Source organism: Acinonyx jubatus, chromosome D3 (assembly GCF_027475565.1).
Source record: "Acinonyx jubatus isolate Ajub_Pintada_27869175 chromosome D3, VMU_Ajub_asm_v1.0, whole genome shotgun sequence".
Classification (NCBI taxonomy): domain Eukaryota; kingdom Metazoa; phylum Chordata; class Mammalia; order Carnivora; family Felidae; genus Acinonyx; species Acinonyx jubatus.
In genome coordinates this window covers 83,428,742-83,454,518 of record NC_069392.1, presented here as the reverse complement: position 1 = coordinate 83,454,518, position 25,777 = coordinate 83,428,742, and the positions used below count along the sequence as shown (strand labels likewise).

Below are 25,777 nucleotides of genomic sequence, written 5' to 3'. Positions count from 1 at the left end.
TTACATGACACTTTTCTTTGATAATAGTTGAGTCTTCCCATAATTTTAAGAAGGTGTGGTCACTAAGCATTCAATTATATCACACATCAAAAAGAAACAAAAGAAGGCCAATGTGTTCCTCATATCATTTCCAGTAACCTCATGCATTTCATTTATGAATACGCGATAGTTGATGAAAATGAATGCTTAAATTTCCTCTGAGAAGTCCAAAGACATCTTCTTTGAACATGACACCAAGGAAATGAGAGGAAAGCCTAAGAGTTGAATACGAGAATGGCCAATTTAAATGTAAAAGCTGCTGATTTTCAGTATCAATTTCTTCTGTCTGTTCCCAAAGGCGAGAGCGGACCACCTGAGAAAATTGCCATTAGCTTGGATTTACGGATGCTGTCTTGCCGCCTCATCCCTGCACTCTATTACCCCAGAGCCATCCTAACCCACTCTGCTTAACTCCGGCCAGATTCACATTCCTAAAATACCAGTGGAGCAGAGTGGAAACAGCTCTGGAGCCAGAAAGACATTATTGGGAATCCTAGCTCCAAAACTTACTATACCTGTGGCTTTGAAGAAATCGTTTAACATTTCTGAACATCAAATTTCTTCACGTATAAAATGAAGGTACTCCGTAAAATGAAGTTCATTCTATTACACAACTGTCAGGATCACAGGTATGTGTGGAAATCATCTTACAAGGAAACATTATTCTTTGCTGGTAGGAGGAGGGTGAGCAGGAGGAGGATGACGACAACAATGACAAAGCAAAGACGAATAAATACTCTCACCTCTTCAGAAACTTGCAGTTGTCCCCACTGCATAATATACAGGGGCAAAATTACTGTGTATTCAGAGTATACAGCGCTTTGTGCTTCATAACTTTGCCCTGTTCTATCTATTCAGCACAATATCTGCTACTCACAAAGGTCCGTTTTATTTCTTCTCCGATGAAGCTCATCCCTAACCTTCCCTGCTTCATATTAATTTATGCTCAAAACTCTTTGCCCCAACTATTACTACAAAGTAGGATGATCTTTTTGTTTTTCAGCAATTATCTAAGTTCCATGGATTTTTCAAGACTCAGCTCAGGGAGCTGGACTTTTCTCTCAAGGCTTCTCTAAAATCTTGCTAAAAAGAGGATGTTTGAAGGTTTTGCCATTATAGAAAAATTCAATTAACCTTGCGGTATCAGCCCGGAAGAAACAGTACTTCTTCACACAGAAACTGTTCTTATATCATTTTTTAATTTTAAAGAATCACTGCCATTATATTTGTGGCTCTAATGATTAGAGGAAACCTTCATAAATTTCAAGGCCACAGCCATTGCAAAGCACTAGGAAACTATATCCCAGTGATCAAGCAATTACTGAATCCAACAAAAACATGAAGAATGTAAAAGGGGGACCATTATACAATCTATTATTTTACAAGAAAACTAGTTCTTAAAGTTTTGGGAAAAAAGCAATTCACATAAAGCATTTTTCTAAATATCAGGCAGATAGATTTATTGATATCTAAAATCAGTATTGAAAAATCACAGAAAAGCTATACAGATACTATATCACTAGCTTTTTAAGATTCCTTCTTAATCTAATGCCTATGTAAAAATGTGGACAAAAGTCATAATTCAGGAATATTTAATGTATACGCAAGGATATTCAACAATGAAATGATTAAAAAACAAGGCATTTAATCAAAAGTTGTAACAGTATCCTACTCCACAAAAATATTAGCAAAAGTGTATTCACCTGATCAGAAAATAGAAAGCTAGTATTGATGTAAATGAGAATATCAAGAAATATCACTATATATTTCAACAGCATATGTTACAGGTTTCTAATTACATTTTTTAAAGAATATCTTCCCTATATTTCTATTTAATAGACTTCTCCACTTAGCGTTCATTTTACAATTTATGTTTGTGGGAAACATAAGCAAACATTTCCAAATGGTTTCCAAAGATCATTTTCCCCTCCTCAATTCTACAATTACTTTCCATATGGTTAAAGATCCATTTCTTGTCTATTATGTACAGGAGTTTATTGTTTGATTCTATGCCATATCTCTTCCATACAACCCAGGTAACTTTGAAGTATACTTTTCTGTTAACAATAGCAGGAATTCAGTATGAGGACTGTCCATCAAAATGAAAATAACTCTGAATGCATGAGGCAGAATTATGAGGGTTTGCATAACAGTTTTACATTGTTCTAAAACTCTAAGAATATAGGTTACTTCCAGCACATTGACTAACTCATCATATTCATGTGAACAAAATAAAGTTTTAATATCAACATAACCTGTAACTTTCTAAATTTAGAGTTGAAATTCTTACCTGAGTTTTGCTTAGTATATTATTTTTTGAGAACAGGAAAAGTATGGCAAGCTGTCAGGATAAATAATACCAACAGTGGAAAATGGAAGAAAGAGGGAAGGAATCAAGTCCACTTTAAGAAGAAACTCCTAGTCCCTCTGTTTCCCAGACCTACAGTAGTTTTGTTCTGCATCTTATAAGCAACTGTCTTTCTTTGCTCCGAGAATACCACATGCTCTGCTCCAGCAGGAAAATGTAATAATTAAATAGAAAACCACAAGGTTATTAGGCATCTTACCCTCTGGGCTTGCTGGGCTGCTCCAGCGGCTCAGTGTTACAGACACATGTGTAAACAACAGAATTTCCTGCATCCTTTTCTCATCTGTATAGCTCTGGGGTCCTGGCCAACAGGATTATTTCCAGCATTAAGGCCACTCCGCACTAACTCAAAAAAGATTCCCATTGGTTATGAAGTTTTATCAAAACCAATACAACACCCTCTTTGGATCACAAGTAAGCGAACCAAAATGAAATCACTTTAATGTTCCCTAACTAAGTACGGTTACCCAAAGCCTTCCATCCAACCCATTTGAAACCACGTACTGCGAGTGAAAAAGGAAGAAAATACCCACTCCTTCATCCACAAGTGTTTAACAGCAATGGGTATAACTTGTAATACTAATAGAAAAAACCAAGATGGCCAAGAAGAAAGAAACGAAGTTATCTATCCATAAGATTTAAAGAGAGATTATACTACAGATCACAGGAACAATAGAAAATATCATTGGTCCAGGAAGATTTTTATTAGGTTGCTAAAAAAAAAAGAAAGACTATTTAATAGAATATTCAAGTCGGTAAATCATGATACAAAAACTGTCTGTCAAAACCCTGGATTTCAGTCATGTGGCGAGACTTGTGAGCTGCATCTCCAGAGCCCCCTAGGGAGAGCCCTCTGGCTGCCTGGGGGCGGGGAGGGAAGGAGTGATTTTCCAGGGACAGGACCCAGCTGTCAGGAAGCATTCTGAGGAAGGGGTGGTGGCAGACCACAGAGTTTCTCTGGTTGACACTACGAGCACTAAATGCCCAAAGAAAGAGGCAAGGGCACAAGAAACACAATGAGCACATTCCTCATAAATAGCACAGAAACAGCATTTGAACGAAGAGTTAATGTCTTCAGATCCTTTAGTCTTTCTCCCTCCTTAGTGTGGATGACCATTCTTAGCTGAATAATAGGTTTGCCATCCATTTCCACTTAACAGCATCCTTCCCCCTTACACTGCATTACAATGCAACAGAGAGGTGACATTCTCCTGTAGAAAAGGAACTAATCCTCTGAGCTCAGGTTTCCTTTCCCCGTCTTTTCCGGAGATGTGCTCAATCACCTTTCTCTCTCCTCTTCCTCTGAGCTCTCCTTCTGTCTGGAATCCCCCCAGGAGATTTTAAACACTGTCAAGGCTTCAGTCCATTTCGCTTATGTCCATAAATCAATTCATTTTCATTTGTAGCTACCATTTCCCTCCATTTCATGGTCAGGTAGTTGAAAAACTTCTTTCCAAAAACCCCATTTCATCTGCCATTTACTCCCTTTAATGCACCAAAGTGACTCTCTGAAAACACACACATTTGCACTCACATACATGCATATTTGGGGTTTTTTTAAGTTTCTAGACTCCTCTTAGCACTCATTGTACCTGTCATCTCCACAGCCTTTGACACCACTGTTCACACCCCTGCCAACATGGAGACGCTCTTCTCTATCCTAGCACAATACTCTCCTCTTCCTCTTGACCTTTCTTGCTGGCTCTCCCCAGTCTCTTCAGTGGTGCTTCTTTTCCTTCCCATCGCTCTGTGTACATCAGATATTTTCCCATGTAAGTCTATTACCTCTCTGGATAATGTCATCCATTCTCATGATTTGAGTTATTACCTTTCCTTTCAAATGACTTTCAAGTATCTTCGTTTTTGGATTCAATTCTCTTTTGAGTCTCCGACACTTACATGCACCAGCACTCTAGACCCTGCCACTAGAAAATGTGACAGATATGTCATCAACATATTTAAAACTGAAATCATCTTCTCTCCATGGGCTCACTGCATTGTTTATCTCAATAACGGCAACCCAGTCTTACAGTTTGCTAAAGAAAAACCCTGGAAGTAATCTCTGACTCCTAGTCTACACCCAATCCAGGACCAGTTCGCTCTGACTTTACTTCAGTAATATGCTCAGTCCTCTCTCTTCCCACTGCCAAATCCTGGTTCAGGCGGCCATCAGGATCTGCCTGGATTGCTGCAGTATCCTAAATTATTTGCCTGTCTCAAAACTTGCCCCTCTCCATATTTAGCAAGAGTTACAATGGCCTATTCCTACTGCTCGTGCTACCTGAAATCTCTAAAGATTTTTGACCCTCTTATCAAATCTCTTCTTTACAATACATTTGTCAGAATGCAGTTTTTCTGGATTACTTGTCCTGCTGACTGTACCATATCCCCATACCCTCCTTTATTAGTTTTCAAGGTGGAGTGCTTCCAAGGGACTATCACTGGTCCTATTCTCACTCCGAGCCCTCTGTCTGGGTGATCACATTTGTTTCTGTGGCCACTTTTGCCACTCATACATCACTGTGTGTTAAATTGTGTCTTCTGACAGGATGTGTGGAAGTCTTCTCCCTTGGACCCTGTGAATGTGACCTTATTTGGAAATGGGGTCTTTGCAGAGGTAATCAAACTAAAATGAGGTCGAATGGATTAGGGTGAGCCCTAGTCCAATGACTGGTGTCCTTCTAAAGAGAGAGAAATTTAGAAACAGATACCCAGGGGCAAATTCCATGCGAATATATTGGCAAAGATAGGAACGGTGCATCTATAAGCCAACGATTGTTGGCAACCACCAGAATCTAGAAAGAGGCAAGGAAGGACCCTCCCCTAGAGCCTTTAGCGAGAATATGGCTTTGCTGACACCTTGGTTTTGGACATTTATAATCCAGAACTGTGAGATAACAAATATCTATTGTTTTAAGCCACCAAGCTTGTGGTAAATTGTTATGACAGCCCTAGCAAATACACTAATATACATTTAATTTCCAAACACATATGGCCAGCCCATAATAGAATATCAAGCTTCAGATCTGCATGTCTAATAGTCTAATGAGAATAGGCACTAGGAGCCACTTAAATCCATAATTTCCAAACAGCAAATCTCTTATATTTCTTCCAAAACCTCTCCTGTTGTATCTTTTATTCTTGATCTAAAATAATGATGTTGCCATCCATGCAGTCTGTCAAGCTAGAAACCTTTCTCTTATTCCCTAGTCTTTTTACCACTCCACCCTTCACACATAATAACTTATTTTATACTAAAACCTGAAAGAATTGTCCATTTCTCTGTCTTCATTTCATCTCTTTTGAATCCACACCAATCAGACTTTTGTTTTACCACATGAGCTTTTACTTTCAAGTTGATAAATCACTGATCAGTAAAATCTGACTATATCTGTAGGGTTTCTTCTCATTTTCCAACACAACCTCACTTCTCTTGAGATAAAGTGGAATGGGATCCTGCTTTGTGCTTATCACCAAGTCTGGCTCACAAATGCTTTGTTGACTGATAGGACCTACCAGCATCATGGAAACAAAGTTATCCAGTGTCTCTATCTTAGTTCAAAAAGTACATTGCCACCATGGCTCACATACTCAAACACACATGGGTGCACAAACATCTTCATTATCTTAATGCTCAATATTCCATAACAACCAAGGGGAGTATAAGAAAAGAAGGAGAAAATTCAGCCTTAGAGTTTTCATTTCTTGGCAAGTTTACAATACCTTTTAGAGAGAGCACATGTGAGCAGCAGAGAGGGACAGAGGGAGGAGAGAATCTTGAGCTGTCTCCACACTCAGCACGGAGCCTGACGAGGGGCCCGATCCCACGACTCTGGAATCATGACCTGAGCTGAAACCAAGAGTCAGAAGCTCAACCAACTGAGCCACCCAGGAGCCCCAGGTTCTCAATATCTTAAGGCACTCAACACACATCAGTGAAAGCTGATTTTTTTTGTATGTGTGCATTCCACTTTTATTCTATATATTAGGTTGTCCCTATGAAGTCTGCTACTTACCTACCTAGTATTTTTTCTCTGATTCCTCCCTACAGTTGGGAAAAAAAAAAAAAAGAAAAAAGCTTATGTCACCAAGACTCCCATTACAGACACACTTAGCTATGTGGTAGTTTGGGCAGTAAAAGATAAGTAGAAACCTGATAAGCATTTTTGAAAAGTTTTGTCTTCCTTACATGGATACCTTTCCATTTCACTTCTCTCTTTATCCTTACTTGAACAAGGATAGGAAGCTGGAGATGGAGAAGCATGACTTGATCGTGAGGTCATGAGGTCATAATTCAGAGGAAAGCCACATTGAAAATGGCAGAAGCAGCCAGGACCATGACCAGACTTGTGCAGGCATTTGGTGATGGAGAGAAAAGAACTCACCTGGTTAAACCACTGTCTTCGGTCTGCTCCGGTGGCCTTATTGATTAGATCAGGAGCTCCAGGCCCAGGGACAGTTATAACACTATCTAACTGGAAAAACAACGGGGAACATATTAATCAGATCCCTATCCGCTAACTGGGGAGTTGAGAAGAAGCCGTAAGGTTGGAAACCCCCATCAAAACCTTTACCTAATTTCACAGCTATTTCTCACAATCTCTGCAAGGCATCTCCTGATTCCCACAGAAAGCGAATGCTACAGTCAAAGGTGATATTCATGCACTTAATTACCTGTTTCCTCAGGGAACTGTAAATCTTTTAAGGACACAGTATTGTACTTGCCTCTGAGTTTCTAGCAGATACGCAAATATATGGATAAGTGATGAAGGTACAAATGCATAAATAATGGATGAATGGATGTTCTGTGAAAGCAATGAAAGAAAAAAAATAATGAGAGTAACTCAGAATTGGATAACTTACTGAGAAAATAAATCAGAAAGATACACCTTTAAAACAATAAGTATACAGTGATTTTTAAGTTCTTCATACTGTTGGGGTTTTTTCCTACTTTTATACATCGGAAGAATCAATAATGGCAACATCACACATACGTGCCTTTCACTGACAAAGTGCGATAGAGAAACACTGGCAAAGTAAGACAAACGAGAAAGATTTTCTGTGGACCTGAGTCACCACTTGAATTCAGTTGTACTGCTAAATCTTAATTGCTACAATTTTAATGGCTTTACCAATATTTGTAGAATTACTCAAAAGCATCATAACGGTCTCCATAACTGGAAATGTCTTGCAAGGAAGGCAGTTTGGCTCTTGTTGAAATGCACTAAGTGGTTTGAAACGATAGATTAGAAACACATATGCACGAAATCAGAGCCCATTATGATTCTTACAAATATGTCTTTCCTTCATCAAGACAGACCAGGGGGGTTAGCCACCATCTTTTATTACACTACCTTGCACCTACTCACACACATGAGCCACTTAAATCCTCGTGTCCATATACGAGTCTTATTGCAGCATTACAGAAAATATTTTCTTCTCTCTCACTTTTTAGAAGGAGGAATTATTGCCTCACAATGTCCAGAATTTCTTTACAAACACATCGTCTATTTTCTATGACAATGTCGGAGTAGTAACACAAAGCCAGCTTTATTTGTATTTCGTCAGTTAAGGGAAAGGTTAAGAAAAAACTGTAAGAAAAATAAATCTGATCTCTAATTAATATAACTTTAAAAAGAAGAGATCCTAATCACAGACTTGGGTTTGAGCGTTGGTTGGGCGTGCTCAGGGAGCTCTGTCTCTGAGCCTCAGTTTCATCACTGTCAAATGGTGGATCATGGATGGTGATTCTAAGGGTAAGGAGGCAATGGAAATAAAGCGCTAAAAGAGTAGTTGATACTAAATAAATTAAAGCTATCATTAGTTGTGAATTATTTTAAAAAGTGGTTATGTTGGCCTAATTCCAATGTCTAGAAAATAGTTTTAAAGCAAATTTTGATATTCTAAATGGGAACACTAAGCAAATGTTGGCATGGCCCAGTCTGATGACATGACTTATTCTGCTACCCCTCTAAGTAGTCACTTCGCACTTGTGATCTTGTTCTGGTACCAACACTCAGCCTCTGACAAACACGACTAGGTGTATTACTTGGGCTTATAATAAGCATATGAAACATTCGTCTTTGTGAGATTTTGTGAAACTATAATGACTTTATCTTTGTGACTGAATGTTTCAGGAATTTTCCTTGGAAATACCTACCTATGAGAAATTAAAAATTTACTCATTGGATTTTGACCAAGCTCATAGCAGAAGTAAATGATTCTTTCCTTGGCTAATAATGGCGTGTGATGTACTTCATGCTTGGAAGGATTTCTCAAACTCAGCACTGTTGACATTTGGACCAAATAACCCTGTGATGTGAGGATGTTTTGTGTATTATAAGTTGTTTTGCAGCATCCCTGGCCTCTACCCACTAGTTACCAGTAGCACACCCAAGTCGTGACAACCAAAAACATTTCCAGACATTGCTACACATACCCTGAGGGGCAAACTGCTATCACTTGAGATCCACTGTTTGGAGTGATGGAGTAGTGACAAGGTGAGACCCAGACGTGCTTCAGCTCAGCTAGTAACCATCTGTCAGCTGTGGCCTTGGGGAAAGGGACCCCACAACCCAAGACTTGTTTTCCCCATATACACATAGTCAGGAAATTAGACTAGATGACCTCAAAGGCTTATCTTACTAAAACTTAATAGCTTTATTATTACCCGTCCCCCATGTCTCCCTCCCTCCCCCACTCTCTCACACACACACTCTACTCACACCTGTCAAACACAGTCATTCATACAGTCTTTCTGCATTAGGGTATCAAATGCATAAGAAATAAAAACAAAAATGTTACAAAACCCATTTCCAATGTAGGAAACCCATTTCTAACTCAGTTTTACAGTACTACAATGAACGTTTCTTAGTAACCTCAGCTCCAAGAACGCCACATATAAAGAAACAAAAACGTTTCTCCTTGATACAACCAAATTTATAAGGCCAAAATCTTTTTTTTTCCTCAAAACAACACAATTGAACATTCACAATAGATGAAAAGTACTTTTTTCCACTCAGGAACTATATTAAGTTACAATTTAACTTGTTAACCAAAGAAAAGACAATCTACATAGAGAAAAATTAATTTTACTAAGTTGATTTAGAAAACCTATCTAATTTCTGAATCCTTAAACTGTAATTGTTCGACAACCTTCCTAAAAATCTCATTCAAGACAGAACTAACCCTCCTCAATGCATAATTGTTCTGATTAAGATTAATAAATATTAAGTAGTAAACTATAACTTGTTAAGATTTATGAATACATTTTCTCCACGTGAGTTTCCTTTCACTATTTCCAAAATACATTGCTTTTTGCTAACCTGTCCTTTAGAATTCTTGTAAAAAAGAAATATCTGCACTCTGAAAGAAAAAAAAATATTGCTTTATATGTAAGGAGTTTCCTTTTTTTGGTAATATATCCTAGCTATGATAAAAATGTAATAAAAAACTATGAAAACAGTAATGCTTCATAGCATAATCTACTATTTTAAAGAAACAATGAATCAAGTCTTAAAGAGATATGGGTTTGTTCTTAACCCCAGCATGTGCCTATGTTAGAATATACACTTAACTTCACTGAAAGAAAGTCGGGGAAATAAAAAAAAAATATGTAGAAAATTATTATCATTTTTCTTATGTTATAAGGATCTCTATAAATGGCAAAGCATACTCTGACAAAAACATCAGGTCTATTATAATTAGAAGGCATGAATTTTTAAAGTACTATATTCAATTAACCTTTAATCTTTTTGTAACATGCATTATCACAATATTAACAGGCTTGAAATCTCTTAATAAATATTTAAAACAGAGTATATTTGAGGTAAACCAAAACAGCTGAAGAATTAAAAAAAATCCTATGAGACAGTAGAAAATAACCACAATTATCAAAGCACCATTAGTATAGTTATAAAATTTATTTTGCAGAGAGAGCAAAACATTACGGTTAGTCTTGACTATCCTTTTTTAAGCCTCAGATGAGACATTTCACAAAATTCATATATGCTATCAGCAGACTTTAACAGAACGGACTCCAAATACAAGTTTTCCTCTCCTCACACGCTATATCCCACTAACATGACAAAAATGTGGCCATTGTTGAATTAAAAATAAACCCATAACAGTGCTGAAATGATGAAAGAGTGCTTGCATTACACAAGACATTTTTGGAAACTTCTAAACATCAAAAGCATGTTGGATCTGATGACAGGGAAACCAATGTGGGGGACGTGACAAAATACAACACCCAAAAGAGAAGGAGGCTGCCTCCAGGTAGAAGTCAGTCTCGCCAGGGTGTCCGGGGAGGATCCAAGGGTAGTACAAACCCAAACTGATGGGGTTATTTATCACTAGGATCATCATGGCACTACCTGACTGGCCACGGGGTATTGGGATCTGGTTTCTTCTCCCACACATAGCAGCTGCTTGGAACACAGAAAAAAAATGCATGAAGAAATGCCTTTCTTTAATTGTATTTTTTAAGTTTAATTAATATGCAGTGTTGTATTAGTTTCAGGTGTGCCATATGATTCAACAATTCTATGCATTTCTCAGGGCTCATCACAGTAAGTCTACTCTTAATCCCCTTTATCTGTTTCTCTCAATCCCCGCCCCCTTCCCTCTGGCAACCATCTGTCCTCTACAGTTAAGAGTCTGGGTTTTTTGTTTGTTCTCTCATTTTTTTTTGGCCTTTGTTTGTTTTTTGGTTTCTTCAATTCCACATATGAGTAAAATCATATGGTACTTGTCTTTCTCTGACAGACTCACTTCACTTAGCATCATATCTTCTAGGTCCATCTATGTTGTTGAAGAAATATTATTAAGCAAAGGAGATAATTTCCCTGAGGACGGTTATTAGCATGGACACCCAGGACAGGGACAGAAGTATAACAAAGTTCCAGGAAAATTCAAGACTACAAAAGCCACTGAAGAATAAAGAAAAGAGATCCTACTGCTAGTGAAATCCACAAAAGAAATCCACTGAAGAAATCCACTGAAAAATAAAATACATTTTTTAAAGACTGTGGATATTTAGTTTGCTCAACTGCTCTCCACCCACAGCGGGAAACCTGCCTGGAAACAGGTTTTATCCTCCCACAAATCCCTTGTCACTGGCCCTTTCAAGGATGGGTCTGCTGGGTAAACAAATGTACCCACTTCACCATCCTCCTCTGCAAAGATAGGCCAATTTATTGTTATAAGAATTATTTTGCATTTACAAAATAAAATCCAGAGTTTGGTGTTTTGCAAGCACTCAATAAATGTCAGGTGTAATAACAATAGTAACAGTAATAATGATATATAGATTCCATTATACAATATGAAAAAAAAATAATATATTCTTTTCATTCTAAACACTTAAAAGGAGTAAATATTAGTCGGGATTTCATTTAATTCTGGTTAATTGATATTGATGAATTCAAATCTCTTTTATGTCCAACTATTGGAAACAAGAGAGTTAAAATTCTGTGAAAGCAAAGGACATACAAAACATCTATTTAATTTAAATAAAAATATGTATTACCATTAGCTAATTAAATAAAGGCCTTAATGTTCTCATTATATATCTCCTATTATCCAATTGTCCAGGCATAATTTTTTTAAGTTTTATTTTTTTTAATGTTTACTTATTTTTGAGAGACAGAGACAGAGTGCAAATGGAGGAGGGGCAGAGAGAGAGGGAGACACAGAATCTGAAGCAGGCTCCAGAATCTGAAGCTGTCAACACAGAGCCTGACACGGGCCTCAAACCCATGAACCACGAGATCATGACCTTAGCTGAAGTCAGACATTTAACCCACTGGGCCACCCAGGCACCCCAGGTATAACTTCTTTTGATTTTAAAAAACTACAGGAAAGAAGGAAAAAAAAAAGGAACTGAGGTTCCTATATTTTAAAAAAATATATTTTTAAAAGACAATCTTATTTTGGCATATTCCCACACTATATGGTCATAAAAATGTATATGTTGATTTTTTTCATGAATTTTAAGATATCCTAAATCAATAAAAATGGAAACATTTTTGGTAATGATCCAGATAAAAACAGTATAATTTCATCTAAATCCTAGAGGTAGGAAAATAAACATATGTTAAAGTTAGGCCTATGAATATTATTAAACAACCTTCCTAAAGATTTCAATGACAGTAATGTGTTTTATAGGATAGTATAAGAATGGTACTACATCTTTTTTCTTCAAATAGAAATTGCATTATTATTGGCTCAAACTAGTCAGGCTCTACCTTTCTGAATAATGATAGAAATAAACACTAGACAACTATAATAAGGTAGCTTCTGTATTTACAATTTCCTTTATCTGTTGATGTCTAGAAACCTTGAAAAATATTTCAATGACAATTATCCTATTTATGATATCTCTGAGATCTTAAAATTTGAAACTAATACATATTATCACTTTAACTAAAATAATCTACACGGGGTCAGCAGTATATGTTATTATTAAAACTTTTAAAATACTCATAACCGAATGCTTTTGTCTTCTATTTGTTCCCCAAATCGTTCCACAGGCCAAGCTCAGATGATGCTCTAGGCAATTTGAAAAATAATAAAATGATTATATTTTGATATTTTGACAGCATATAGTCAGAAATAACTGAAGCAATTATTTTTCACATTAGCTTTCAAATGTTTTTGAAGTAATGGAGTCCTTTCTTTTAAGAATAAAAGATACATATATATTACACAGAAGTCATGTACGTCAAAAGTGGAACTTTTCCCATTAATTCTTGGAGGAGGACTTGGAAACCTGCCCACTTGGAAACTCTCATCACATCTAATTTCCTCCAACAATAGCCCTTGGAGGTCATCCACAGACTCCCCAGACTCCAAGGAGCACTTTGGAAAACAACTAATATAATCAAATCATTATTTTACAGATAAAGAATCTTGACTTCAGCGATGAAAAATTACTTGTCAAAATATTTTTCTGTCTGCCCACTCACTCTTATTAATTTTGTGAGAAACTTATAAAATTCTCTTAAAAAGATTTTGTTGAAAAATAATATTTAAAACATAATATACGTTTATTTGAAAGAGATCAGAAAATATAAATAAGCACAAATAAGACTATTAGGCACAATCCCCATGAGCAGACAAGTAATCTTGTTATGTGCCATTCACAACATTGCTAGCTAAGTACTACAGCTGAAAAATAGATCAGTTATGCTTCCTTTGTAATGGTGGGAGATACAAGCTATGGTAATCTGAATGTGTTTTCCTTTGTGCCTAAAATTTTACTAATTTGGTAGGGCTTTTCCTTCAACCTTGGTAGGGCATGTATCTTAGCAAAGTCATCAACATACCAGTCACTTCTTCCTCATCTAGTGTGATTGGCATTACGCCATTGTTCTGACAGTGGTCAGAACCTTTAGACCTTACCATGATGGAAGTTGGAAAAGTTAACATAGATCCATGACAAAACTGTCCTTTCCAAATGAATGCAAAATGTCTCTGAGCCTAAGACCACTCAGCAAAAATGATGGAACTGGCAACTCTGGAGCTAAGAAACTGAAAACGTGTTAAAACTGCCAGAATCTACCCACTGGAAATCTGCAAGATAAGCACAGGTTTAGAGCAACCAAATAGATACTTAACCAGGAGAAAGTCCTCTGAAACAAAGTAGGAGGTCTTTGTGAATCAAATCAATAAATTAATTATATTCCTTAAGAAACTATATGAAAAAAAAAAAAACTAAACCTAAAACTAGAAGAAGAAACTAAGATTTGAGCACAGATAAACAATATAGAGAATAAAAGAAAAATACAGAGCATCAATAAAACCAAAAGTTTTTTTTTTCTTTATTAGATCAACAAAACTGGCAGCCTTCGGGTAGAATAATGAGAAGGGTAAATGTAAGAATTGTATTGATAGAATAGAAAGAATAATGAGAAGGGTAAAGATAAAAATTGTATTGATAGAATAGAATTGAAAGTAGGAACATTTCTACCAACTTTACAGAAATTAAAAAAAAACATTATAACAGAATACTATGAACAACTGTATGCCAACAAATTAGATAATCTAGACAAAATGGACAGATTCATAGAAATGTAGAAACTACCAAAACTGACTCAGAAATCAATAGAAAATCTTAGACCTATAACAAGTAAAGAAAAATGAGTAATCCTAATATGTAAAGCCCAGAACTAGAAGAAAGCTTCACTAGTGAAATCTTAAATACATACATACATACATACATACATAGTTATTAATATTAATCCTTCTCAAACTCTTTCAAAAATAGAATAGGAGGTAATACTTCCTGATTCAATGAGGCTAGCATTATCTTACCAAACCAAAGACATCACAAGAAAACTACAGACCAATGTCCTTTATAAATATGGATGGAAAAAAATCCTCAACAAAATTCTAGAAAGTAGAATATAATAGCATAGTGATAGGATTATATACCATGAAAAAGTGGGATATAGTCCAGGAATGCAAAGGTGTTTCAACATATGAAAATCAATCCATGTAATATAACACTATAATAGAAGGGAGGACAAAAATACATATCATATCAATAGATGAAGAAAAAGCAGTTTGCAAAGTCCAACAACCTTCTAATAGAAACACTCAGGAAACTAGGAGTAGAAAGGAATGTCCACAACATGAAAGGGTACATATGAAAAACCCACAGCTAACAAATCACACACTGAAAGCTTTCTCTATTAACTCCCTAATGTATCAATAAGAAAGGATGCTCACTGTCACTTCACTTCTATGCAATATTTTGCTGGAAGTCCTAGCCAGAGTAAACAGGCAAGGAAAAGATTTAAAGGCATCTAAATTGGATACAAACTATCTCTAGTCACAGGTGGGGTGATCTTACATGTAGAAAACCCTACTCCATATAAAAACTATTAGCACATTAACAAATTCTGCAAAACTGTAGATTATAAAATCAACACAAGGATCAGTTGCATTTCTGTACAGAAGCAACAAACAATATGAAAGGATATTAAAATAACAATTCCAATTATAATATCATCCAAAAGAATAAAATAACTTGTAATAAATTTAAACAAGATGGTGCAAGTGCTGTGCACTGAACACCACAAAACATTGCTGAAGGATAGGGCAAATATATAAATAAATAAAGATGTCCTATGCTCAACAATTAGAAGACTTAATATTATTAAATGGCAATACTTCCCCAAACTCTATTGATTCAATGCAGGCACTATCAAAATCACAACAGTCTTTTCTGGTGAAAATTGAAAATCTAATTTTAAAATTCATATGTAATTGCAGGTACCCAAATAGCCCAATAATCTTGAAAAATAAGAACAAGTTGGAGGTTGTACATTTTCCAATTTTAAAATTTACTACAAAGCCACCGCTATCAAAACAGCATGGCATAAGGATAAACATATAGATCAATGGGACAGAACTGAGAGTCCAATAGTAAACCTATAAATCTATGGCCAACTGATTTTCAACAACATTACTATGACAATTTAATGGAGAAAGAACAGTTTGTTTAACCAGTGATGCTGGGACAACTGGATATCCACATGCAAAGAAATGGCATTGAGCCTTTACTTCATACCATACACACACACACTAAAATAACTTAAAATGGATCAAAGACCTAAATTTGAGAGTTAAGGGGCATGTGGGTGGCTCAGTCGGTTGAGTGTCCAACTCTTGATTTTGACTCAGGTGATAACCTCACAGTTTGTTGGTTCGAGCCCTGCATCTGGCTCTGCACTGATAGGCTAGAGCCTGTTTGGGATTCTCTCCCTCCCCTCTCTCTCTTTGCCCCTACCCAGATCGCACTCTCTCTCTCTCAAAATAAAAAAAAATAAACTTAAATTAAAAAAAAAATTTTAGAGTTAAAAATATAAAACTCTTAGAAGTAAACATAAGGACAAATCTTCATTACCTTAGATCTTGGCAGTAGTTTCATAAACATGACACCAAAAACACAAGCAACAACAACAACAACAACAACAACAAAAATAGATAAACTGAACTTAATCAGAATTTAAAACTTTTGCACGGATGAAAAAAAAAACTATGAAGAAAAGGAAGAGTACGAGAGAAAATGTTTGCAAATCACATACGTGATAATGGCCTAGCATCCAGAATATATAAAGAACTCTTACAACTCAACAACAGAAAGGTAAACAATCCAACTTACAAATATGCAAAAGACTTGAATATATATGTCTTCTAAAAAAGATATACAAATGGCTAATGAAAAAGCAGATGAAAAGATACTCAGCAACTTAGTCGTTAGGAAATGCAAACTGAAGCCACAATGTGATATTACTTTACATCCACCAGGATGGCTGTAATAAAAGAGACATATAATAACAAGTGTTGGTGAAAGATATGGAAGAAATAGATGTTCACCTGTTGCTGGTAGAAATATAAAATGGTGCAGGTGCTTTGGAAAACAGTTGGGCAGTTCCTCAAAATGTTAAACATATGACCCACTGATTGATCCCACTCCTAGGTAAAGATGCAAATGAAATAAAATCTTACATCCACATAAAAACTTGTACTCAAATGCTTGTAGCAGTATTATTTATAATAGCTAAAACATGGGGGAAAAATACCCAATGCCCATTGACTGATAAACGTGGTATATCTACACACTGGAATATAATTTGGCAGTAAAAATAAATAAATAAATAAATAAATAAATAAATAAATAAATAAATAAATAAATAAATAAAGTACTGATACATGTTATAACACTGAGGAAGCTTGAAATCATTATGCTAAGTAAAAGAAGCCAGAAAAGGGCAACATATTCTATGATTCCATTTATATGAAATGTCGGGGATGGGAAAATATAGAAAGAAAGTAGATTATTGTTTGTGCTGTTGAGGTTGAAGGGAAATGGGAAGTGCCTGCTAAACGCTGCAGGCTTCTTTCTTGGTTTTCTTTCACCTTAGGTGACAAAAATATTCTAAAGTTGGTTGTGATTATGGTTGCCCAGCTCTGTGAATATACTAAAGCCACTGAATTATATACTTTAAATGGGTAAACTGTAAGTCATGTGAATCATATCTCAATAAAGCTGTTTTATAGCAAAACAAACAAAACAAAACAACAGCCTTTGTGAGAGGCCGCAAGTTTGCCTAAATTATCAGAGCTCCCTTTAATCCTTATAAGCTCCGCAGAATTACCAATATAACTCATCTCTATAGTCAGCCATATTTTTTTGCTGCTTTTTCCCCCTCCCTCATTGCATGATTTTCTGCTTCTCTACTTATATCCAGTATGAACCCATAAGTACATGTATTCATTTATAAAACACGTCCATGTACTCTTACACCACTATGTGATGTAGATTATTAAAGTAGTATGAAAATACACATTTAAAAAATAAAGTTTTTTGGGGCGCCTGGGTGGCTCAGTCGGTTAAGCGTCTGACTTCAGCTCAGGTCACGATCTCATGGTTCGTGGGTTTGAGCCCCGCGTCAGGCTCTGTGCTGACAGCTCGGAGCCTGGAGCCTGTTTTGGATTCTGTGTCTCCCTCTTGCTCTCTGACCCTCTCCCGCTTGTGCTCTGTCTCTCTATGTCTCTCCAAAATAAATAAAAATGTTAAAAAAATTTTTTTAAATAAATAAATAAAATAAAATTTTTAAATGTAAATAACTAGTTATTATTCTCTTTGTACTTTTAAATTGCATTATACAATCCACCCACACAGTATGTGAAAAGGAATTCCTAGAATGCACTGCTGGGCTTCCTGTCATCATACTTCCTTGTAATTCTTTCTAGAAGAGAGCTATACTTTTCATAGAATTCCCTGCTGCACTGCCAGCTCACACACCTATATAAAGATGCAAAACCATGTGTGTGCGTAAAAATTTCTTGCCAGAGAAAATTTTTGGCATTTGCATTCTTTGTTTCTTTACCAGGGTACTGGGGGACAAGAGCAAAGTATTTAGAAACATCTGTCAACCTCATGGAAACACATCTGTGAGTCAGTGTCCACTTCTCTAGATGGTTGGTATATGTTGTTAAAAAGGAACACAGAAAGCATCTTTGTACCATTCGGAATAAACACTATCAAAGTTTAGAATAATGATGCTGAAGATTACTTTTTCATATACGTACCCTATCTGCCTTATAATTGTCTACAATTCTTCAAAATTCTGGCACAAGGTCTTTTCAGTTTTTGTTTTGTTCTGTTTTCTTGAGTTTTTCTCTTTTTCATCTTTGCAGTGATAGATATGGAAAAGATGCATTTAAAGCTATAACTAGAAATTATTTTGACCAGAAGGCATAACTATTTCCTTATAGTTATACTCATCCAACTCTGTGAATTCCTTCAGAGCAGTTCCCATGCCTTAATCACCTTTTATTCTCAGTTCCCAGCACACCGTCTTCATAAGTGCCAGGTTTCCAATAACGGGTATGATTTACTCAATCAGTTATATATCAAAGATTTGGATAGGTTTTTTTCACATAAACATAACAATTGAGTGACTTTGGGAAAAGTTTCACGAATCACTAGGACTTGGTCTTTTTTTTTTTTTTGTTTTTTTACTTATTTAAAAATTGAGGGTAGTCGGTCTGATGATATCCAAAATTCTGCTCATCTTTGATCTGATGACATCTGGTGAGATGGCAAACTAAAATGGTCCCATCTCACACCAAACAGCGGTAGCTACTCGATTATAATACAAGATTGTTAGATATAAAGGAAGGCATTCTCAGCAATCAGATCCATACAAATTGGTAGATATTCAGTATGAGCTCATCAAGAGTCAATCGTTGATGAAAACGAAATGACAAAACTTAGATAAAACCAGATGATGCTTTATTTGGCATACTGATCACGAAAATTCCTTTGCTGGCAAATATTGACTTTGGACCCAGTAACTTTTCTCATTAATTAAAAGAAATATGCTAGTACAGGTAAGCATATGGAGGGAGAAAAATGTTGATTATCTCAAGATCCTCAAGTACATCAATCTATCATAAAGTTGTTTTTCTACTGTTAGATTGTAGGTGCAAATAGCTTTAGTTATATCTCTAATTTCCTTGCCAGCAAGAGCTACCTCACTTGTTAAACTATTCGACCAGAGGTTTGATAAATACCCTCACACAAGCCCTATCACTTCTAGTTTCTAATTTACTACCTCTAACATGCCAGCAAATGTAACTTAGTAACTAGAATTTTCCTTTAAAAGATAAAAGAAACACTTCTATTTAATTCATTGCGGTATGCTTGCCAATCTTGAAGTTTATTTTGTTCCTTGAGAATCAAACAATCCTAATAACTGTGTGTGATGTGTTTAGGAAACCGTTCTTATTTTTTGTTTGTTTGTTTTTATTTCCAGGCAAGGAACTCTTAGAGTTACTCTTAAATCTGCTTAATTTGAGGCACAAGACATTGAATCCTTTGGTTTGGATAGTTTATCACTTACACTAACTTTAAAATTCTATATATCATGAAATAGTTTTCTCTTCCCGGCAGCGTAGTGATCTAAATACCCTCTTAAAATTCCACTAATTATCAGATTTTAAATAGCTGGTAGAAAACAGAAACAATGTTTTGCTGAACTTGTAAAGAAACTAAGAAGTATTAGGCCAAATGTAAAGTAGAAGTAAGAAATCAAGGAAGAAGTGTGCTAAAGTCAGCTTTCATTGTGGGGGTATTTTCCTAAATTCAGTGATGTTGAGCTTCCATTTGGAGGACACCTCAGGGCACAGGAGAAGGGAAAGCCTAGAGCCCAATGGCATAGATTCTCACATGAAACTAGAACTCGAATAGCTATGACCTCAGCATAAAGTAAATGATCAATTAGCCTGCTGTGTAGAATGTAAAGGATCAATTAACATCTGCCTGTCTTAAGCTTGTGCTGAATGTTAAAGGCAAAAATATTCCCTGAAAATACAGAAGTATAAGCTGGACCTGTGTGAGTTTGGAGATCAACTTCCATGACCTCCTTAGTCTTAAAGTTCTCAGCAAATTTATTTTAAAATGGTTCAGAGCTGAAAGACCTCAAGATCCCCAAAATTCTCACAGATAAAGTCCTCTCCCAAATGATCTGCACATACACATACATACACACATACACACACGTACACACATACACACACATGCACACAGCACAATATATGAGTACACATGACATAATAAGTGAAACCAGGAAGAAAAAAGAAAGCACAATAAAAACTAGAAAGACTTCATGTATTAGAATTGAGACAGACCAAAAACAAGTTCAATGAGTGCCAATGTCTTAAAAGTATAAGCAAAATCAAGAGATTATGAAAGTTGCCCAAGTAGTTCTTAAATAAACAAACAGATATTCTAAATATAAAAACTAAGTGATTAAAGATTTTAAAACTCCCTGGAAGTGGCTAACCAGCAGATGACCAAGCTGAGGTGGTTAACCAGCAGTTAGACCAAGCTGAAGTGATAATTAGTGAACTTGAAAATAGAAACAAAAGAAAAATCTAGAATGCACTCCAGAAATAAAAGATTTGGAGAATGTGAGAGAGAGGTTATGGAATATGCAGGATTATATGGAGATATAAAAAATGTCGTCTAATCATAATTCCAGAAAAAGAACACAGAAAGGATGGGGGAAGGAAATAATTAGATATATTACAATTGAATTAGAGTATCATAAGTCTCCATATCACTAATTAATAATGAATCCAGGAAATAGTCATCAATAGCTACCAACATCACAACATCACATAAGGAGGGCATCCATTTATTGTATGCGTCCTGATAGAACTACCCAACACTTCCTGTATAGAAGTTTTGGACACTTATTGCCAAAACCAAATCAAACCTCTAAATACAGCATTTAGTTTATAAGAAATGCAGAGAGGAAAATGAAATTCTACATGTGGTTACATCAATAAATAAATTTCAAGGATGAAAGAACAGGGATTTATAGATTAAGACACTTAAATTCATTTAGACCAAATGCAATGTATGGATCATATCTAGATCTAATTCTAAAGAAAAATACAAAAATGTTCAAAAATCATAAAAATATCGGCACTATTTAGCACAATTAAATATACCTTTCAGCTTTTCATGCAACAGCAATACCCCCTGTAGAAATATATACCAAAGACAAGCTGGTGAATATAGAAAAGGACATCTAAACAATACTATAAATTCCAAGAATAGCTAAAAAACATAGATTGGACATAGCACAAATATTTGTCAATATTAGAATGGATGAATAACTAGTACCATATTAACACAACAAATAATGTCCAGTTATAAAAGAGAATGAAGATGTTTCTATACATGACTATAAAATGATGTCTGGAATATACTATCAAAAAAAGGGGGGGATAGGGGCCCTCAAGTGGCTCAGTCAGTTGAGTGTTCGACTTCAACTCGGGTCATGATCTCGCAGTTCATGAGTTTGACCCCACATTGGGCTCTGTGCTGTCAGCCTGTCAGTGTAGAGGCCACCTCAGATCCTCTGTCCCCCCCTCTCCTCTTCTCCCCTGTTTGCGCTCTCCCAATAAATAAATGAATATTTAAAAAAAATTACAAACACACTCACAAAAACACAAAAGCATAAAAGGTACACCACAGAGAATATTATCAATGGTATTACAAGATTGTACGGTGACAGATAGTAGCCACACTTGTGTGAGCACAGAAAAACAGAGAGAATTCTCAGATCACTGTGTTGTCCACTTGACACTAATGTGACATCATGGGTCAACTATACTTATACATATAATACATTTTATATATGACATGTTAAAAACAAATGGACAAACTATAAAATTTTAAGTGACAACTAACGGGGTTATTGGGTAGAGAGAACAGGACAGAAATTAAAGATACCCTTTCAGTATATCTTGTTTAGTATATTCAACTTTGGAGCCGTGTAGAAATTGAAAAACAATCTCTAAAACTCCAAAATAAAAGGAAACAAATGAACTTACCTGTATATCCAGTTAGTACATCCACACAGTGATTGATAATTTCAAGTTATCTGAATTGTGATAATTTGACCAAAAAACCCTGCAAACAAATTTAAATTATTTTCAGTAATCATCTTCTTGGTGGAAGTATTGGTATTGTTATTCTCAGACTGTTGTGTGCATATTGCAGATAAAGCAAATGAGAAATTACGTGATTTGTGATATGCTAAAGTTGCATTTCTCAGATCTTCAAGAAACAGGATTTGCAACATGGGTGAAAAGAGACACAGATTGGAGATAGAAGAGGTTTAGTAGAAATCCTCAGTCTCATTGTTAATGAGAGTATCAGTGAGAATTCGTTCTGTATTTTATACAAACAAGTAGTAGCATATTAACACAATAAAATGCTGTCCAGTTATAAACAAGAATGAAGATGTTTCTATACATGACCATAAAGTGATATCTACAATATAGTATTAAAAAAAAAAAGGATAGGGGCCCCCAAGTGGCTCAGTCAGTTGAGTGTCTTGACTACAATTAAATATATAGTCATATAAAAGTCATATAAAAAGTCTGTTCGCCTTCCGACTTCGGCTCAGGTCATGATCTCACGGTTCGTGAGTTTGAGCCCCGCGTCAGTCTCTGTGCTGGCAGCTCAGAGCCTGGAGCTGCTTCGGATTCTGTGTGTGTCTCTTTCTCCGCTCCTCCCCAGCTTGCACTCTGTCTCTCAGAAATCAGTAAATGTTAAAAAAAATGAAAACAAACAAAAAAAAGGAATATATATAAAACTATGTATTTTATAAAACTATATATGGTTTATGTGTATTTATTTATGGTTTTATGCATAAATACATACACATATTTACTTATGTATTTTGAGAGAGAGAGAGAGAGAGAGAGAGAGAGAGAGAAAGAGAGAGAGAGAGAATCCTAAGCGGGCTCTAGGTCAGCACAGCAGGTGTCTGAGATAATGACCTGACCAAAATCAAGAGCCAGTCACCACAATAAATATATACATTCATCTTAACTTTGTTAAATGAAAGAGCCTAGGAATAATGGCATCAATTTTCTACTCAAAGGAACTAGAATTAAAAAATGGAACAATTTAAGCATTAATAAAAATAATTACTTCGATGTTGCCTACTGGAAGATGTTAGTGAATACTTGCTTAATTTTAAATTGTATTGTGTTTCAATGTTCCCTTTTTTTATCAGATTTTCAAACTAATATTAATGGCCAACTCTACTTGGTCCTTTAACGAACAGTCAGTACCATTTAAAGAAGGTGCTCATTTTTGCAAACATGGTTTTTCCCTTAAACACAAGCAAAATTTCAATCACAAGCAAAATTCATGCCTAAATTGGTAGATATAGTATTCCCTAGAATAATTGTGGTATTATTATTGTTTTTATTGTTCAAAGAAAGGAATGGATGTTTGGAGAAGATAATCTTTAGTCAAAACTAACCATGTGCTAATGTGAAAATCAGTCATGCCATCTTAGTTTTCCACTCAAATATCTTAATACCAGTCAACATCAAACATGCTTATATTTCTGACAACTATCTTTAAAGTGAAAAAAAAAAGTTTTTACATATTTTGAAATCTTCACCCTTTATCATAGCCAATAAATAATATGCTTTGCATTTTTATATACTAGAAAATACAGTTTTATTAGTGAAAATCGTATTCAAGTTTAAGAAATAAGATTCTTTTAAGCAGAGCTGCTGAAAAATCATACTTATATATGAATCTAATATTAAGATAAATTTATATTAGGATGCTATATAGCAAAGGTTTTTAGTCACTTAACTTTCTACAGGTTCGGTAGATATATTTATATGAAAGTATTATGGACAAAATTAGAATACAGTAGATTAACTTTAAAAACTTATTTTGGATAAATTTTATCTGCTCTTCACCACATATTAAGTAAACTAACTTCTTGGATACTGCAGGACGTATCGAATTAACCTTCCCTTTCTCTCTGGCTCCTCTCCAGAATTACTCGTATTTCACTCAGTCTCATTCTTGTAACTTTTGGAGTGTAAATTATTTACAGCTGTACATATCCTCTAACACTGAAAGCAAGGACCAGGTTCAAAATTTTAAGGGAGAAACTCAATCTGATTCATTTGTTTTGGCTTTTTTTTTTTCTAGTTATGAAGAGATTACTTCCAAAAACAAAAATATATTACTTTGGAAGAAGCTCTTATAGCTAATGACATATTCTTTGAGCACGTGCTGATATTCATTCAGTCCTTTCCTTCACTTTGCAATTTTTCTTTTAGATTCCACCTTTCATGGTCCATATCCCAGGAATCAGAACTCTGTAATGTCCAATTGCCCTTTCCCACTTACCAAAAAGCTTTAACTCCCTTTTCCAGACTCATACCAGTTCGGTCTCTTTCTCTATTGAAAAAATGTTAATGTATTTTGCATCTCCTTTGTATTCCTTTCTTCACAAATTTTTCTGTAAAACTATCGAACTCTCCAGGAATGTGTACCAGCTAGTTCTCCCCCCAAAAATATTAAACCTATTCTTTTAATTAGTTTGTTTATAATGACCAAGAAAAATCTGGCTATACTCCAGTGTTAACATTCCTTCTTTCCTTGGACTAGACAAATTATTTCTAAATCTCAATTTATAAATAAACATAAAATTAATACTTTGATTATTTAAACCATTTATCAAGAGATAGTATATAGCAATGAATAATAAATGACCTGCTAAGTAGTTTTGCTTTATTTTACCAAATTAAGAAAAAATTACTCAGCTTCTTAACTGTCCAGATTTTGCCCACGCCTGTAAAGTACAAAGCAAAATGGAAAGTTGGCCATAATGCCTATGGAGAGAGCCAAGCCAGACAGTTCGGGTCAAAAAGTAAAATTTTTACCCATTGCTTAAATATTAGAAGTTATTCACAGCTGCAGATAATTTGTACTCTACAAATTCTAAGAATATGGTGCTGAGTATGGCTTTGTCCTAATTATCTGGTTTGGCTGCTGATGCTGACCAGATTTTCAGGCATATTTCAAACTTTCCATTTCACCTTTTGCTGGCAACAAAAAATAGTAAAATAAATCCATTTGAGTGAACAAGTCTTCATTCTGTTGAATGGTACTAGATTGTGTACAAGGCTCTGGTGGTCTGTGACTTTGATAGGCCGGTGCGTTCAAATTTGCAGTCAAGAACTCTTGGATCTTTGGCCAAAATCAGCGGAGAAGAATTTTATTCTGCTCATTACATTGGATTGTGTTTTTTTACTTAATCTCTAACCTTTCATATATGTAGAACTGGAACAATAAATATCAAAACAACTGCAGGTGAAACAACAATTCTACAACATTACAAAACAGAAGAGACCAATTTACCTTAAGAGACTCTAGCCAGACATTTAAGAATGAAGCATCTTGAGAGTTCTTATTTCAAAATGATATGTGTGTGTTTATGTTTCAGCCTAATAACT

At 35.4% G+C, this 25,777-nt stretch overlaps 1 protein-coding gene across 1 annotated transcript in view; it reads right to left on the bottom strand.

The window, feature by feature from the left end:
• The window catches only part of CCDC102B (coiled-coil domain containing 102B), a 196,087-nt gene that overhangs the window by 129,211 nt on the left and 41,099 nt on the right, over positions 1 to 25,777 (bottom strand). Inside the window, 3 exon segments of the mRNA XM_053205990.1 lie at positions 6,793 to 6,882; positions 7,082 to 7,212; positions 22,331 to 22,409. The gene's annotated coding sequence lies outside the window, so the exon portion shown is untranslated.